The sequence below is a fragment of the Protopterus annectens genome, chromosome 11.part0, assembly GCF_019279795.1.
Source record: "Protopterus annectens isolate FY-2018-M chromosome 11.part0, PAN1.0, whole genome shotgun sequence".
Taxonomy (NCBI): domain Eukaryota; kingdom Metazoa; phylum Chordata; order Ceratodontiformes; family Protopteridae; genus Protopterus; species Protopterus annectens.
The window spans coordinates 910,003,890-910,022,129 of NC_056745.1; the positions used below are offsets into that span (position 1 = coordinate 910,003,890).

At 41.9% G+C, this 18,240-nt stretch overlaps 1 protein-coding gene across 1 annotated transcript in view; it reads right to left on the reverse strand.

Annotated features, from left to right (window-relative positions):
• Nucleotides 1-9,249, reverse strand: part of USP6NL (USP6 N-terminal like) — a 1,978,038-nt gene extending 1,968,789 nt beyond the window's left edge. The window contains exon 1 of the mRNA XM_044088303.1: nt 8,632-9,249. The gene's annotated coding sequence lies outside the window, so the exon portion shown is untranslated. The remainder of the gene's footprint in view (nt 1-8,631) is intronic.
• Between the last annotated feature and the right edge of the window lie 8,991 nt (nt 9,250-18,240).

The following is an 18,240-nucleotide window of genomic DNA, read 5'->3' on the forward strand; positions in this document are numbered from 1 at the left end:
GAACATACCATCTTGGAGCTTATAAACAAAGACGTAGGTAACCTCCAAACCCTGGACCCCACTCATTTTGGGTTTGTAAAATGTAGATCATGTCTACTAAACCTGACTGACTTCTTTGAAGCAGTCACTAGAGCCGTAGACGAGGGCTAGGTAGTGCACACAGCCTATTGTGACCTCGCCAAGGCTTTTGATACCATCCCCCACTCTGGAATTATAGATAAACTCACTAAACTGGGGAGAAATCCCTATGTCACAAGATGGGTGGCCAACTGGCTAACTGACAGCACCCACATAGTAAAAGTAGCCGACTCCAAGTCCGACTAAAGACCAGTGATGAGTGGAGTACCACAGGGTTCGATCCTGTGTCCTCTCCTGTTCAGCATCTACTTCTCTGAAGTGCACTGCAGGCCAACACAGAAGGTCTTTGGCTAACAAAGTTCACAGATGACTGCAAACTGGGAGCCATAATAGAATCATCTAATGATGTAGACATTCTATAAAAGGGCCTCACAGGGACAGATGCTTGGTGTCAAAGTCATGGCCTCAAGCTCAATGCCAAGAAGTGCACAGTCATCCCCTTTGGAAAAAACTCGGTACCCATAAACTACCACGTAGGCGATAGCTCACTGAAAGTGTGATAAGAGACCTTGGGACACAGGTGGACAGTATTCTCTCCTTTGATAACCACATCACCACAGTAGTCAGGAAATCCTTCTACGTGGCACACCATCACAAAAGGGTTCTCCTCTAGAAAAAAAGGAGGTCATTGTTCCTCTCTACTCATCCCTCATCAGACCCATTACAGAGTACAATGCCTCATTTGGCATGCATCTCACAAGACACCTACAACAATTTGAAAGGCCACAAAAATACCTCACTAAGATGATTACCAGCCTCAAACAGATGCCATACACAGACTGTCTCAAAAAACTCCAGCTGTACTCCATCGCATATCGCCTAGTCAGAGGTAATCTCTGCCTAACATACAAAGCTATGTCAAACCCAGAGCTGTTGGAAATGCTAACACTTAAAGAAATCCCACTCTCCAAACCACACGCTCCTGGGACCTAAACCTTGTCACCACAATAAACAGAACATGCTGGAGGGATAGATTCCTGTCCCAGAGACTTCCCATACTCTGGAACAAACTACCCATTCATGTCAAGCAAAGCTCCTCATTGGCCCTCTTTAAGAAAAACCTTGACGACTGGATGGGAAATAGAAAATGCACCCCAGGGATCACTTCTGTGGCACTGCTTGACAGGGGCACACGAAAATAATTTTCTTGGGTGGCGAAAGCTAGGGAACCTTTTTGGCTAGGCTTATATAGGCCCCAAGGCTGATATCCTAGTACCGACCTATGAACATTCCCCCCTCACCATCAATGGGGAAACAGTTGAAAGAGTGAGAAGCACAAAGTTTCTAAGAGTGCACATCGATGGGGACTTGTCTTGGAACACAAATACAAATGCCATAATCAAGAAAGCACACCAGAGGCTGCACATTTTAAGATGGCTGAGGACAGTGAATCCCTCATCGGCAGTTCTCACTACCTTCTGCAGAGGTATGACAGAAAGCATCCTGACGAACAACCTCATACTATGGTATGGAAGCTGCTCTACCTCTGAGCACAAATCCCTCCAGAGAGTTGTGAAGACAGCCAAGAGGATCATTAAGACCACCTTACCACCTATCCACGACTTGTACTTATCCAGATGTCTCAGCAGGTCCAAAGGAATAATTAAAGACTGCACTCACCCTGCTTACAGACTGTTCCTGCATCTATCATCTAGAAAGATCTTCCGAAGTACACGTTGCAACTACAAGATTCAGGAACAGCTTCTTCCCTAACGTCATCAGGCTGCTGAACTCTAATAACCACTACATTCCATGATGTCCAACTGGGTCAGTAGGAATTGTCTCAATGTGTGCAAGAACCTGGTTACCAGTCTGACCTAAAACTTAGTGCAATATTCACCATGACTGTAACTTATAGGCCATCTAGGGAAGTAGCAATGCAGTAAAATATCTCTTCTTTCAGTGCAATACATGCAAATCCATAAATTAACTATAGTGCAATACTTTAGTGTCCACAGTGCAATACTCAATTGTTTCTAATTATGTGCAATATTAGTCTGCCTACCTGCATGTGTGTGATGTAATAGCCAGGTGTTACATGTGTAAATGTCTGTGAAAATAGTCTATATGTTGTCTACACATTGAGTCTGGAGATATGGAATTTCGTTCAGTTTTTGCACTTGTGTGATTTCTGAATAACAATAAAGTTTACTTTGACTGACAACTGCCACCCAAACTTTGTCAGAAGAGTAGCAGAATACACAAATAATTATCTCTAAAGATGAAGAACAAGGATTATACAAGCACTCTGCACTATTTCTCTAACCAACCTACAAATAACAGAAGTAAGGCTTTTACCTCAGGTTACTTACAGACCTAGCAATGTCCAGCACTTCTGTTAGTATACTGGATTACCAGACTATAAAATGAAAAGAAGCACTAACATTTACTTACAGACATCAAAGATCAGTACTTAAATAAAGGGCAACATACAAAGAATAATGTATGGCTGTCCATACACAATCTCTTACCATATGGAGTAACGTATGTATGCCCGCTAATAAACCACAAAGTAACCTGCAGAAATTTAGAGTGGGAGGAGGTTAGGCATACATCTGGACTGCAAGTTACAGACTACCTTCCCTACCAGTTCAGCTTCAAGTCCATTGCCAGGGACAGAGGACTGTTAACTGAAAGACCAACTCTGGTAGTGTTTTTGCTCAGCCTTGAACAGAAGCTGCTGTTAAAAAATTTATAAAATTATTACAGCATATAAAATACTGCATGATAATTATAAGAATCCAAAGAGATTAGAAAAGATTAGGAAGCATACCTCTCAACCTGCATAAACTGGAAGTAGGAGCAGAGCAGCCAGCCAAAAAGCTGGAAATTTAATTAACATGCTGTCCATTGTCCATGTTGGTGTGAATAACATGAGACGTACCTCCCTGGACTACATGAAAAGAGACATGGAGGAGCCGTCCGATCCTGTAGCCCAGGCAGGTATGACCCTAGTCCTGAGTGGCATCCTGCCATCACCCAGAATGATACCACAGTACAAGGACAAAAGGACTGACTTCAACAATTGGTTAAGCTTCTGGTGTCATTCTAAAGGGATCCACTATCTGTCTGCCTGGGATGACATGATCGACAAACCACAATGCTTTGCCAGAGATGGCCTTCACCTACCCCCCTTGGGATTCTGGATACTGGCTAAGGCTCTTGCCACCCCTATAGTGCCTTTTTTAGGCAAGATTCAAATGACAAATTCACCACTGAAACAGGTACAAGCAAGCAAAATCTGAGGGTAATGCTATTTAATGCTAGAAGTCTAAACCTCAAAATGTACTCACTCAAGGCACTCCTTAAAATGGAGAACATCAACATCTGTGCAGTGACAGAGACCTGGTTCAAGGATCCAGAGAGCACACCTGCATTACCAGGCTATAATTCATACTACACCTTTCGGCCACCTAACCTGGACCAAAGCACTAAAGGCGGAGGCGTGTCCATATTCATTAAGGATATCCACGCCTCCAGGCTAGTTGCTCAGTATATTGCATCCGAGATTATCCAAGTGCAACTAACTCTGAGCAAGACCGCAATGCAAATTGTAGCTTGCTACAGATCCCCTACCATGTCCCAGGATTCTCACTCCTCATTTCTTGATACACTGGAAAATATTAGGGTACAACCTAACACCCTAATAATGGACGATTTCAACTACCCCACCATTAACTGGGAAAACTACTCATGTACCAACCCTTGTGCTCAACGTTTTCTGGAATTCATAAATTCCAACACCCTGGATCAACGTATCCACACCCCCACCAGGGGCAGCAATATCCTAGACCTGGTCGTTACCAACATGGGCAACCGGTGTTCCACACCAAAAGTCAATTCCTCATTGGTCAGATCCGACCACAAGCAAATCATCCTAGACATCCACTCCCACCCCTCAATAGGGAAACTACTGTAAAAAATTTCTCCAAAGCCAACTTCACGCTTAAGACAGAAGTGGCAAACTTCACGACATCCATGCTGACGGACAACAGAGGTACGACTGCTGAATCCTATACAATTGCACTTTATAAGCACTTACACGAGTGCATGGATCGTGCAATCCCTATCAGAACCAAGATGCTATCCTCCAAAAAAATGAAGCCAATCTGGTGGTCCCCTGCCATAAACAAACTCTACAAAAGAAGAAAGAAACTGCTGCAAAAAAAAAAAAAAAAAAAAAAAGAGTAAAATCAGCCTCAGTAAGAAGCTGAGATCCTTCATAAAATCCTCCAAAGCTAGTTACGAAAACAAAAGCACCACTGATTCTAAAGACAACCATCAAGCATTCTATAGCTATGTCAAGAATCTCAATGGCAAAACTCAGATCTGCCCTGAGTTACAGCACAATGGCACTAAATATACAGAACCAAATGATATTGCCAACATCCTGGCAGATAGAGTCATTGCTAACTTTACCCCTCTCTCATCCCCTAAACGGCCCATCTCTAAACCGGAAGAATGCAAAGTTACTGTAATCACGGCTGCACACGTAAAGAACACACTCTCCAAAGTCAAGAAGACAACATCCCAGGCTGTGTTCTACATGAACTACAAAACGAACTGGCACTCCACCCAAGTACCATGTTCAATCATAGCCTCTCCTCTGGCTTTGTGCCCACTGAATGGCACACAGCAATGGTTATCCCACTCCACAAAGGAGGAGCCACCACTGACCCTAGGAACTACCGCCCCATTAGCCTGACAAGCCTGGTCTGCAAGGCTATGGAATGTATCATCATGGAACTTATAAACAAAGACATTGGTAATCTCCAAACTCTGGACCCTACCCAGTTCGGGTTTGTAATGTCTCCTAAACCTGATAGATTTCTTTGAAGCGGTCACCAAAGCCGTAGAGGAGGGTAAGGTGGTTCACATAGCCTATCTAGATCTTGCCAAGGCTTTCAACACCATCCTCCACTCTGGAACTATAGATAAACTCACTAAACTAGGTATAAATCCCTATGTTACAAGATGGGTTGCCAACTGGCTCACTGACAGAACCCACACTGTGAAAGTAGCAGACTCTAAATCCAACTTCTGACCAGCGACAAGTGGAGTACCACAGGGTTCAGTCCTAGGTCCTCTTCTGTTTGGTGTCTACTTCTCTGAAGTACAGGCTAACACAGAAGGGCTTTGGCTAACAAAGTTCGCAGGCGACTGCAAACTGGGAGCAATAATCAAAACTCCTAACGATGTGGACATCCTACAAAAGGGCCTCACTGAGACAGATGCCTGGTGTCATGGCCTCAAGTTCAATGCCAAGAAGTGCATTGTCATCCCTTTTGGTAAAAACTCTGTACCCATGAACTACCACATAGGCGGTAGTCTACTTAACACCGAAAGTGTGATGAGACCTTGGGACACAGGTGGACAGTAGTCTCTCCTTTGATAATCACATCGCCACAGTAGTCAGGATATCCTTCTATGTGGCACACCTCATCACAAAAGGTTACTCATCCAGGAAAAAAAGAGGTCATTGTTCCCCTCTACTCATCACTCATTAGACCCATTATAAAGTACAATGCCCCCTTTTGATATGTACCTCACAAGACATCTACAACAACTGGAAAGGCCACAGAAATACCTCACAAAGAGGATTACTGGTCTCAAACAGATGCTCTACGCAGACCGTCTCAAAAAACTCCAGCTTTACTCTGTCGCATATCGCCTACTCACAGGCGATCTCTGCCTAACATACAAAGCTATGTCAAACCCAGAACTGTTGGACATGCTCCACTTAAAGAAATCCCAATCCCTCTGAGCTACATACTCTAGGGACCTAAACACTGTCACCACAATAAACAGAACATGCTGGAGGGACAGATTCCTGTCCCAGAGACTTCCCATACTCTGGAACAAACTACCTATCTATATCAAACAAAGCTCCTCAGTAGCACTCTTCAAGAAAAATCTTGATGATTGGATGGGAGATAGGAAATTCACCCTGGGGATCACTTCTGTGGCTCTGCTTGACAGGGGCACAGGAAAATAATTTTCTTGGGTGGCAAAAGCCAGGGTACCTTTTGGCTAGACTTACATAGACCCTAGGGCCAATAGCCTAGTACCTACCTATGATCCTAAATCTGAATATCTATTATGACATAACTTTCCTGTTTCTAGACTAGTAGAAATGTGGGATACTACCCAAAAACACATTTAACAAACAGCATGACAAAACTTCTGGGAAAATATATAAATACATTATTAAAGAAACAGCGCAGTATCTGTATATTTTAATGAATTTGTACTACAAAATTCTACTAGACACGGTTATTTTTTTAAGTGTGATGAGGAGAATTCAGAAAATTGTTTGAATGGATGAATAAAGCCTAACAATAGGCATATCATGCACAGAGGTAAAAAGAACATTCCTCCAAAAACAGGGACAGTTGAGAGGTCTGCTGGAAGACACAGCATGGAAAGGCACTAATCAAAAGGACGGTGTGATGACATTGGCATGGCTCCCTAGTGTGCAACAAAATCCAGAAGGCTTAGGATTTTTGCTTGTAAATGTCTGCATAGGTATTTTTATATTCCAAGCAGTCAGTACAGAATTTTCCCTCATGCAGACAGCAAATGCAAAGAGGTGTGATGTGAAAGAGATGGGCAACTGGAAACGTTTTTCCAAATGCAACGAACTGGCAGATTTTAAACATTCCCCACAGATAGTTGTAACTATGGAAATTATTCTTCTGACCTCAGATAGGATCTGAATTACTCAGACATAATAGGCCTTACTAAAGTTAATGATACTGGCAGCCAAAAGTAATTATTAGAAAATGGAAATTAGAATTAAACCAACAGTAACTGAATCACGGAATGTTGTAAAGGAAATAAAAGAACTGGAAGTAGAATCTTCAGAAATAGGAAGGAGCGAATTACATAGAAATTATAAATTGTGGAAACAACATATACCGAACAGTGGTCAGAGGAGAAGTGAAATTTAAAGGAAAGCAGGAATTGAGCAATTTATGAACTGTTGGAGGGAACAAACTGTTAAAATGTATACCGTGTGAAAATAAAATAAATGGTAGTGTGATTTTTCTTTTACTGTACATGTACACACATATATATATATATATATATATATATATATGTAATGTTTAATGTCGCATTTGCAATAAAAATATCAAAAGTAAACAGCAGAAATTCTATCTTGTACTCAAGCTAGAAATAAAATCTAAGATGTAAACATATGTCAGAGCTTTCTAAAATTGCTAGTAACAAACGAAAAACTACACTTTAATAACATACAAGAAGAAAACAAATCTACAACTGCTGCAGCAGTATAACACAAAATAAAAAAGTCTGCCCACCCCTGACATTCACTCATTTTTGGAGGAATATGCACAATACTTCCAAGCAGCTAGCCTCAGCAAAAGAAATGTTTACATATGTGTTCTGCAAAAGAAAGGGCAAAACACCTCAAACTTAAAAAGTACTATAATTCACCCTTTGTCCCTATTCTTAAGTTGTGGGGAAATGTATGTAACATAGCTCCGATTTATATTTTATGCACTTGACAGGAACGGCAGATTATACTGGATTCCCTTCCCACCAACTAGGTTGCACGACGATCTGTTAAAGACAGATGCTTTATCTAACCTAGCTCCTCAGCACATCATAAATGTACAGGGATCTATAATACATCTTAACTGATACACAACAAAGCATTTAAGACTACCAATGAAACAATTCAATATGTTTTAGAAACTCTCCACGGACTTCTCGATATAAAATGGTAAACAGCTTCACACATTAACCTTCCATACTAATATTTTATCTATTTGATCTCAGTTTTTACTCCAACAGTTTCCAACAGATTCATAAAAATAGAAAAAAAAAAGAAAATAAATTAGTTGTAGCTGTGAAACTTCTGTCAATGTACTACCTACAAAACAAACAGAAAAGTGAAGGAACGTATCGGCCTGCCACTGACTTTTTATGCTTCAAGCTAATTTACAACTCTTGGTACTGCAATGTATACGGGAGCTACAAGCTATCAAATCTTAATTGTTCTGTTACTATTCAACATTCCAAACTTAATAGTTCTGTATCCCAACCTGGAACCACCGGTGACAGATCAACTCCGCGGCCAGTGAAAGGAAAAAAGTACCGGCACTCGGCCAATCAGCAGCAACACGGGGAGTGTACCCTGCTACTGTCAACACGGATTTAGGCTCCTCCAGAGCCTGGATTTCTCGGTAGGCCGCAATGGAACAATTTTTTAAAAGTTTTAAATTGAATTAAAGTTGTTGAACTCACTAATAAAACTTTGAAAACATGGAAGAAATGGATATGCAATTCAAATATTACACGACTGATACTAAACTGTCTCCTAAGGTACTTGCTGGACAACTGCCCAGTTTAAAAAATCCTATGATGTATAATTATAATTGTTAAGGTGTAACATAAAGTTATAATTTGCAAGTAGCCAATCAAAGTAGCAGAACTAAAAGGGCTGCTGATTAAAAAAATAGTTGTGTTTACCTTTTATGCGTTTCTATTCCCGTAGTATTTACATGCTGCAGTGCTATCTCCAGTATACCTTTGCGGGGAAGTAATCCTGCGGGAAAGCTATTGATCCCGACCAGGAAGTGTCGCTGGCATAAAGTGCGGTGTAATGCTATGGAAACCCCCCAGGGCTGGATCGCACACATCCTATGAGAAGTCAGTGCCAAATACTGTACTGCAAGAGTATAGCGAAACCGCCATAGTGTATTGAAAACGAGGTTACAGGTAAACGGAATGGCTCGCTCTTTTTCCCGGTAGTTTGTCTTCTGAACTCTGATGTGGGTGTTTTAACATCACTGACACCCAAAGGTAGCTAAAAAGTGCACCACCTATCGTATTTTACAGTCTGCGTGATAATACATTTGCGTGACTGTTTTGATCCATAACTAATTCCTCATCTGATAATTTCCGGTTATTTGTAATGTTTGTATTGAAAATAAAACTTTGTTTCGCAGCTACTCTCCTCAGTTAATGTACTGAAACAAAAAAGACCCAAGTATTAGGATTCTAATGATACAGGTTTGAATTTCACATTTGAATATTTTGGATCGTGATGTCTGCCTGCTGAATGCAAATAATGTGAACGTACTTTTCACTTTTATAGTATATGAGTTTAGGGCAAAATCCAAGACTAGTCTGGGGTATTTGTACTAAAAGTCTAAATAGCACTTATAGCAGTAACAAGGACGTCATAAACACAATCCTTTAAAAAAATCAGGTGCAGAAGTTAAAGGGCTAATTGTGTGGAAGAGCAGGCAGGAATGACGTGAATTTTGAAAGAGTACTGTAGTAGACAGACATTACCCAGTCTCATTGGAATAAGCAGAATGTAAAAAGGGAGTTGGAAAAATTTACAAACTGTACTTTGTTTTTTTTTTATGGTAGATAATTGGTTTTGAATGCTTGGTTCTGTTTTAGGACCCACCGGCTGACTTTCAGAATGTGTTGTCAAATGACTGACAGGAAGTATAGGAATCAGCCGGTAACTTTCAGAAAGTGTTGTCAAATATGAATGACAGAATGTCAAGTCACGTGGTGTGGAGTGATTTCAGGGTACTGCTTGCAGTTTGGAAAACAAAGGCAGAAGGAGAGCAGGTAACACGGCACCTTATGTTTGTTCCCCAGTATTTTTAAGAACCTACGTTTGTTATGAGGTCAGTCAGGCATACCTCTCAACTGTCAAGATTTTAGCAGAATGTCCAGATTTTTGCCTCATATTTTTGGTCTGTTCCTCATACAATTTGTGGTTTTCTGGTCAATCACTGAGGATTAAGTTAACTAAATAGCGACAGACATTTGAGTTTCAAACTTCATATCCATTAGAAAATGCACGCTAACACAAATCCTGTTATTTTAACAACTTTTTAAGTTTATAAGAATAATATTTACAATCAGTCCCTATTTTTGGACTTTTCCCCGTTATTTTAGACTTTGTCCAGATTTCTTGTGCTAAGAAGTTGAGAGGTATGATGGCAGGTCTGTTTAGTATTCATTTGAAATACAGTGCAGCTGCAGTTTTCAGGAAATCTGACTTCAAGGCATTTTGTTTGAAAACTGGACTGTGCCTACAGATGTTTTGTTTTGTTACCGACAACAAATAGAACTGGAAAGTGTAAAAAGAAACATTATGATACATTTTCTACATGTTTAGGAAGAAACAGTTAAGTTTTTTTTTTTTTTTTGAGTTTCAAGGAGAGTGGGAGAGAAACAATGCAAATATGTAAACATAATTATTTCTGAATTACTGTAAACCAGGATAAAACAAACAAAAAAACTACCATATGTTCACCACCTTTCCTTTACAAGAATATAAGGTGCCATGAAAAGTATTGATGCTTTTGTTACTGAATTAAAGAACTGAGAAAAACGTTGTGAATTTAGAAGGAGAGGGGGAGTGAAACAATACAAAGATGTAAGGGTAATCATTTCTGAATTGCTGTAAGCCAGGGTTACAAAACAAAAACTGCCATATGTTTGCCACCTTTCCTTTACAAGAATATAAGGTGCCATGAAAAGTATTGATGCTTTTGTTACTGAATTAAAGAAATGAGAATAACATTGTGAATCTAGATGGAGAGTGGGTGAGAAATAATACAAAGATGTAAAGGTAATCATTTCTGAATTGCTGTAAGCCAGGATAAAAAAAGAACTGTTATATGTTCTCCATCTCTTTTTTACAAGAATGTAAGGTACCATGAAAAGTATTTATGTTACTGAATTAAAGAACCGAGAAAAACATTGTGAATTTAGTGAGTTGTACACAATTGTAGCTTATAATGAATATTTATGTTAGCAGTGATGAAATCAGAGAAAGAAGCATATGTAATTGTTGAACTAAGTAGTAGATGTATGTAGAACAATTGAATTTGAAGTGAAAGAGCTAAAAGAAGATATTAAAAGTGTATAAATAAGTTAAAATGAGCTATAAAACCTGCTTCTAATAACATTCTGCATGAGATATGGTTAAGTGCATTCATTTATTTCCTGATAGCCTGCCTTATTTCTTTAAGTGGTCACAGTAATATATACAGGCTATCCCATCAAGTAGTGAGTACAATTCATTGAAATCCATTCTGTATACTGCACAAGTCAGTCGCAGAATGTGTGTTGTTAAGGTACCAAATAACTTTCCCAACAGTAGTAGTAGTAGACCAATAGTCAAGGAACCTCTATCTTCACCACTGGCACCAGTGAAGGACATACACTGGGAGGATAACGGGTACACACACAGTATTTCCAGATGCAGCTCTCTGCATCAATTGCAGTTTCCCTTAACACACAGAGACTACAGTCAGTCCGGGGCTGGTTTCTCCCTCTTTCTCCAAATCCCCAATAAGACTCCCCACTGGCACAGCTGTCCCTGCCCAAGTAGCTGACACACACACTCTTTGAAGTTTGATTTACACGCACGCACACACACACACACACACGACCCTGGGAGAGGTTGGCACAGGTTTATTAGCTATGCCCCCTTCTGCCCAGACTATAAGGTAGTTGCTACTGCCATCAGTCAACTCTTTATCAATTACTTTAAGGCCCTTGACAAAGGGTGTACAATCTTACTGTATAAAATTAATATTAACTTTTATTTATTTATTTGCATTTGTTGACTGGGGACGGTTTTCAGTAGAGGCCCAGGGAGAAAATCTCCAAACATATCTATATAAATATATAAATTTGTTAAACATGGAAAAAAAATCCAATACAAAAATACAAGAAGGTATAAATACAAGAGGTTACAAACAGAGTATTTATACACTCATTGGGACATTATAAAATTGTTATCGTTACAAGTTATGAAATCAGCTTTGGTTTACGGTCAATGTATATAATATGTTAGGATTTAAAAGAGAGGACAGATAAGACCTACAAATGTATGTATATAATACATTTATGGTGGAAAGATTAAGGAGAATAGCTTATATAGTGTACATGAACAAGGATGGATAACTATACTAGTTTGCATATGTCTTGTAAGGCAAGTATGGTAAAGGAAGCTATGCCAAGGGTGACACTGAGAGGGAGCCAGTGAGAAGCATAGGTTTAGGTGGAGTCAAATAGAAAATCAGGTTGTAGAAGAATTGGAGATGGTACAATGGCAGAGCCATTGAGAAGAGAGATATTGATGTAAGGTCTTTTTGAATATGGGGGCTATTAATGGTTCTAAGAGAAGTTTGAAAAGCATTCCGGGGCTTGGCAACAGTGAAAGAATAGAGATACTGACCTGCAGTGAGTTTTGCTCTATTTACTTAAAGAAGAGATTGGTTTTCAGATCTGAGATGCCTATTTGGTTGAAGGGAGGTGAGGGATGGGCACTCGAGAGGTTTATATATAATTTTGTGTGCTGTAGATAGTTGTATGTGTGTAAGATGTTGTGGTAGTTCGAGCCAGTTCAGGAATTGTAAAGAATGACAGTGATGGGAAGAGTATTTTGAACTTGTCACAAACTTAGTAGTTTTGTTGTAGCCGGAATCCATTTTAGTTTTTAAGCAGGACTGGATGTTTTTAAGAATGGGGGTACCATAGAGGAGAGAAGGTAGGAGGAAAGTTTGGGCAAGTGTTTTTCTAGTAGGGATATTTAAGAAGTGTTTATGTCTATAGAGGGTCCCAAGTTTTTGGTGTGTTTTTTTCATGATGGTGTGGATGTGTTGGTCGAATGTTCTCTATAGTAACGGCAAGTAGTTTTATGTGAGGGACTACCTCTGTGGCTGCTTTATTGGATGAGTAGATGATACATTTGATTTGTTAAGGGTGGTATTTTTTTAGGTGTAAAGATCAAGTGTTTGGTTTTGTTGGGGTTAAGGGCAAGGTGGTTATTGGTCATCCAAGATTCGGTAGTGGAAAAAGTGTTTTGGGTCATGGCCAGAAGTTCTGTTTCTGAGGTGCCAGAGCAGATAATAGTAGAATCGTCTGCATATTTTACTATGGATCCATGAGTGATAGTAGAGTGAAAGCCATTAATGAAGATACTGAAAAGAAGGGGTCCCAGGATTGATCTTTGAGGAACTCCAGTGGCATTAGTGAGAAAAGGTGAAAGGGAGTGTAGCCACTTGGTGGATTGTTGTCTGTTTGTAAGATAGTTGGAGAACCAGTAAAGAGTGGAAGTGGACATGCCTAGGTGTGAGAGCTTAGACAGGAGAATTTACTTAGAGAGATTGAAGAAAAGTGCGGAGACAAATTGGCCATCATTCCGATGGTGGTTGACTGTTCAGAAAAGAGAGGAGGGCAGTTATAGTGCTGTGTCCAGGTCGAAAGCCATGCTGAGTGGTGGAAAGGAGTTTGTTTTGGAGTAGATAGTTCTGAAGTTGAGTTTGAATGCATTTTTCCATTATTTTAGAGATGGGAGATAGTACGGCCATTGGGCAGAAATTGGAGCTTTTGGTGTTGATGCCATCTTTAGGTAGGGGAATGATGTAGACCTTTTTTCCAGATGGAGGGTACATAGGACTCTTGGATCCGTTTATGAGAATACTGATGGAGTAGCTGATAGATTTGGCTGACATTTGCAGATACTCAGGTGATAGCATCCATGGGACCAGACAACATCCCAGGCTGCATTTTACATGAACTTTAGAATGAACTGGCTCCCCACCTAAGCACCGTGGTCAGTCATAGCCTCACCTCAGGCTTTGTGCCCACTGAATGGTGCACAGCAACAGTTATCCCACTCCACAAAGGGGGCGCCACCACTGATCCCAGGAACTATGGCTCTAATTAGCCTGACGAGCCTGGTCTGCAAGGCCCTGGAACGTATCATCATGGAACTCATAAACAAAAACATTGGTAACCTCCAAACTCTGGACTCCACCCAGTTCGGGTTTGTGAAAGGCAGAACATGGCTCCCGAACCTGATTGTCTTCTTTGAGGCAGTCACCAATGCTGTAGACGAGGGTAATGTGGTTCACACAGCCTATCTTGACCTCGCCAAGGCTTTCGACACCATCCCCCATTCTGGAATTATAGCTAAACTCACTAAACTAGGCATAAATCCCTACATCATAAGATGGGTTGCCAACTGCCTCACTGACAGAACCCACACTGTAAAAGTTGCAGACTCCAAATCTGACTTCAAACCAGTGACAAGTGGAGTACCACAGGGTTCAGTCCTGGGACCTCTCCTATTTAGTATATACTTCTCTGAAGTACAGGCTAACAAAGAAGGCCTTTGGCTAACGAAGTTCACAGATGACTGCAAACTAGGAGCCATAGTTGAGTCCCCAAATGATGTGGACATCCTGCAGTAGGGCCTCACTGAGACAGGTGCCTGATGTTAGAGCCTTGGCCTCAAGCCCAGTGCCAAAAAGTGCATTGTCATCCCCTTTGGTAAAAACTCTGTACCCATGAACTACCACATAGGCGGCAGTTTACATAATGCCAAATGTGTGATAAGAGACCTTGGGACCCAGGTGGACAATAGTCTCTCCTTTGTTAATCACATTGTCACAGTAGTCAGGAAATCCTTCCACATGGCACACCTCATCACAAAAGGGTTCTCATCCAGGAAAAAAGAGATCATTGTTCCCCTCTACTCGATACTCATTAGACCCATTATAGAGTACAACGCCCCTTTTTGGAATGCACCTCACAAGACATCTGCAGAAGCTGGAAAGGCCACAGAAGTACCTTACAAAGAGGATTACTGGCCTCAAACAGATGCCCTACACTGACCATCTCAAAAAACTCCAGCTTTACTCCGTAGCATATCGCCTACTCCGAGGTGATCTCTGCCTAACATATAAAGCTATGTAAAACCCAGAGCTGTTGGACATGCTACACCTAAAGAAATCCCAATCCCTCCGAGCTACACTCTCTAGGGACCTAAAACTTGTCACCACAATAAACAGGACATGCTGGAGGGATAGATTCCTGTCCCTGAGACTTCCCATACTCTGGAGCAAGCTACCCATCTATGTCAAGCAAAGTTCCTCATTAGCGCTCTTCAAGAAAAATCTTGATGAGTGGATGGGAAATAGGAAATACACCCTAGGGATCACTTCTGTGGCTCTGCTTGACAGGGGCACAGGAAAATAACTTTTTGGGTGGCATAAGCCAGGGAACCTTGTTGGCTAGGTTTACTTATGCCCTTGGGCTGATAGCCTAGTACCTACCTATGGAAGGTGGATGCCCTCTCCTTCCACTGGGGCAACTTGTTTGTCTATGCCTTCCCCTCCCTTGCCAGTGATCCCAAGAGTGCTGCTAAAGATCAAACAAGAAGGGCCAAGAGCTATACTAAATGCTCAAATGTGCAGGTGAAAGCTGCTCTCTCTAAAGCTAAAAACACAGCATCAATGGGACCGGATGGTGTCCCCGGCTGTGTGCTACACGAGCTAAATGAGGAATTAAACCCGCACATAAGGCAGCTGTTTAATCTCAGCCTTACCACAGGATACGTGCCCAAGGAGTGGCGTACGGCAACTGTGGTCCCACTCCACAAAGGTGGTGCCTCTACGGACCCTGGTAATTACCGCCCCATAAGCTTAACAAGTCTAGTCTGCAAAGCTATGGAGAGGATCATAATGGAGCTCATAAACAAAGATATAGAGGACTTGCAGACATTGGACCCGACCCAGTTTGGCTTCGTCAAGGGAAGATCATGCCTTTTGAACTTGGTCAACTTCTTCGAAACAGTCACCAAGGCCATTGATGAGGGAAAGGCAGTCCATACAGCCTACCTTGACCTTGCAAAGGCTTTCGACACAATTCCCCACTCGGTATTATAGAAAAACTTACCAGCTTAAATGTAAACCCATATGTCACAAGATGGATTGCAAACTGGCTTAAGGACAGAACCCACAGGGTTAGAGTTGCTGGCGCTATGTCAGACACCAAGCCGGTCACAAGTGGTGTCCCACAGGGCTCGGTCCTTGGCCCCCTATTGTTCGGCATCTACTTCTCAGAAGTACAGGCCAACATGGGAGGTCTTTGGCTGACAAAGTTTGCAGACGACTGCAAACTGGGCGCCATAGTGGAAAGTGCATCCGACACGGATATCATTCAGAAGGGACTCACGGAAACAGATAGCTGGTGCCAGAGCCATGGCCTGAAGTTAAACGCCAAAAAATGTATAGTCATACCCTTCGGGAAAAACAAGGTAACCCCAAGCTACCATATAGGTGGCAATCCACTAAGCACAGAAGAGGTTATCAGGGACCTGGGGACCCAGGTTGACAGTGGCCTTTCTTTTGACACTAACGTTGCTAAAGTGGTTAGAAAGACCTTCTACATTGCCCACCTGATCATGAAGGGATTCACATCCAGATCTAGTGAGGTCATTGTTCCCCTGTACTCTTCACTTATCAGACCAATGATCGAGTACAATGCCCCATTCTGGATGTATCTCGCCCGACATCTGCAGCAATTGGAGAGACCCCAAAAGTTTCTCACCAAAAGGATAAAGGGACTCCAAAATCTGTCATATGCTGCCAGATTGAAGAAACTCCAGCTCTATTCAGTCGCATACTGTCTGCTCAGAGGTGACATGTGCCTGACATACAAGGCCATGTCCAACCCGGAATTAATGGACATGCTCCACCTCAAAAAATCCAAATCCACCAAAACCACTAGAGCAAGCGACTTAAACCTTAGCACGGATATAAATAGGACGTGCTGGAGGGATAGATTTATCACTCAGAGACTCCCTATGCTGTGGAATAGAGTCCCGGTCCATGTGAGGCAGAGCACCTCGCTGGCTCTGTTCAAGAGAAATCTTGACCTGTGGATGGGAGATCATAGGTTTACCCCAGGAATCATCTCTGTGTCACTGCTGCACAGAGGCACAACAAACTAATGGGTACAGTATTTTTTCATATAAGGGGTGGCGTAAGCCACAAAAATTCGGGCTAGGCTTATAAATGCCTTGGGGCAGATAGCCTAGTATAAACCTATGAACCTATGAACCTAATTGCTCCCAATTGGCCCAGGCAACATTGGTACCTGTTGCTACTCAGCCTAGCCAAGGAACCACCCAGGAACCTGCCTCTCACAGAAGGGCTTCTAACCCAAGAAAAGGGAAAATACTGCATCGAAACCTGCAAACTCTCAGTCTATCCACATGGCTTATACCCCAAAGGTGGATAACAACCAACTGTTGAGCAAGCAGGTCCTGGATATAATTAAGGAGGCCAGGAGGCCCAGTACCAGGAAGTCATACTCTGCAAAATGGAAAAGATTCAATGCCTAGTGCCAGACTAAGGGTACAATCAGCTCTCTTGCCTCTCTCTCTCTCTCTGATTCTAGACTACCTGGTGGAGCTAGTACAAAAAGGATTATCTTGCTCTTCCATCAAGATCCATGCTTCAGCTGTCTCTGCCCATTCACATACCAAGCAGCCTTTGTTCTCCCATCCCATACTAAAACAATTCCTTAGAGGGGTATCTCACATCAGGCCACATAGGAGGCCACCTACACCTGCCTGGGACCTGAACTATGTCTTTGAAAAATTGACCTTACCTCCCTTTGAACCAGCTGCCTCTGCAAAACTAAAACACCTCTCTTGGAAGACCGTTTTCCTGCTGACCATAACCTCAGCTAGGAGGGTTTCTGAGCTGCAGGCGCTCATAGCATTGAACCCTTCATTGTCTTCCATGCAGACAGGGTGTCCCTTAGAACTAACCCTTCTTTTATGCCTAAGGTGGTGTCTGACGTAACTCTAAATCAGGCTATCCATCTTCCCACCTTCTTTCCTAACCCTCAGAGCATGGGGGAAAGAATCCCTCATTCACTGGATGTGCACAGACAACTTAGATACTATTTGCATGGAACCAAGCCTCTCAGAAAAACTGACCAGCTCCTGGTCAGCTTCACCCCAGGGGCAGAGGGGAAACCTATCTCCAGATCATTTCTAAATGGATATCCAACTGTATCCATTTCTGCTACCTCTTCCATTGGAAACCTCCCCCCCAAGCCTGTCTGTAGCTATTCCACTAGGGCAGCATCTACTTCCATTGCTTTCTTCAGGGGTCCCTACCAAGGACATCTTAGAAGCTGCCACTTGGACTTCCATTCACACCTTCACCAAACACTACCATTTGCCTCTTTTCTCCAAAACCCGGGCTGGCTTTGCGTCTGCAGTCCTGCAGGGCATGC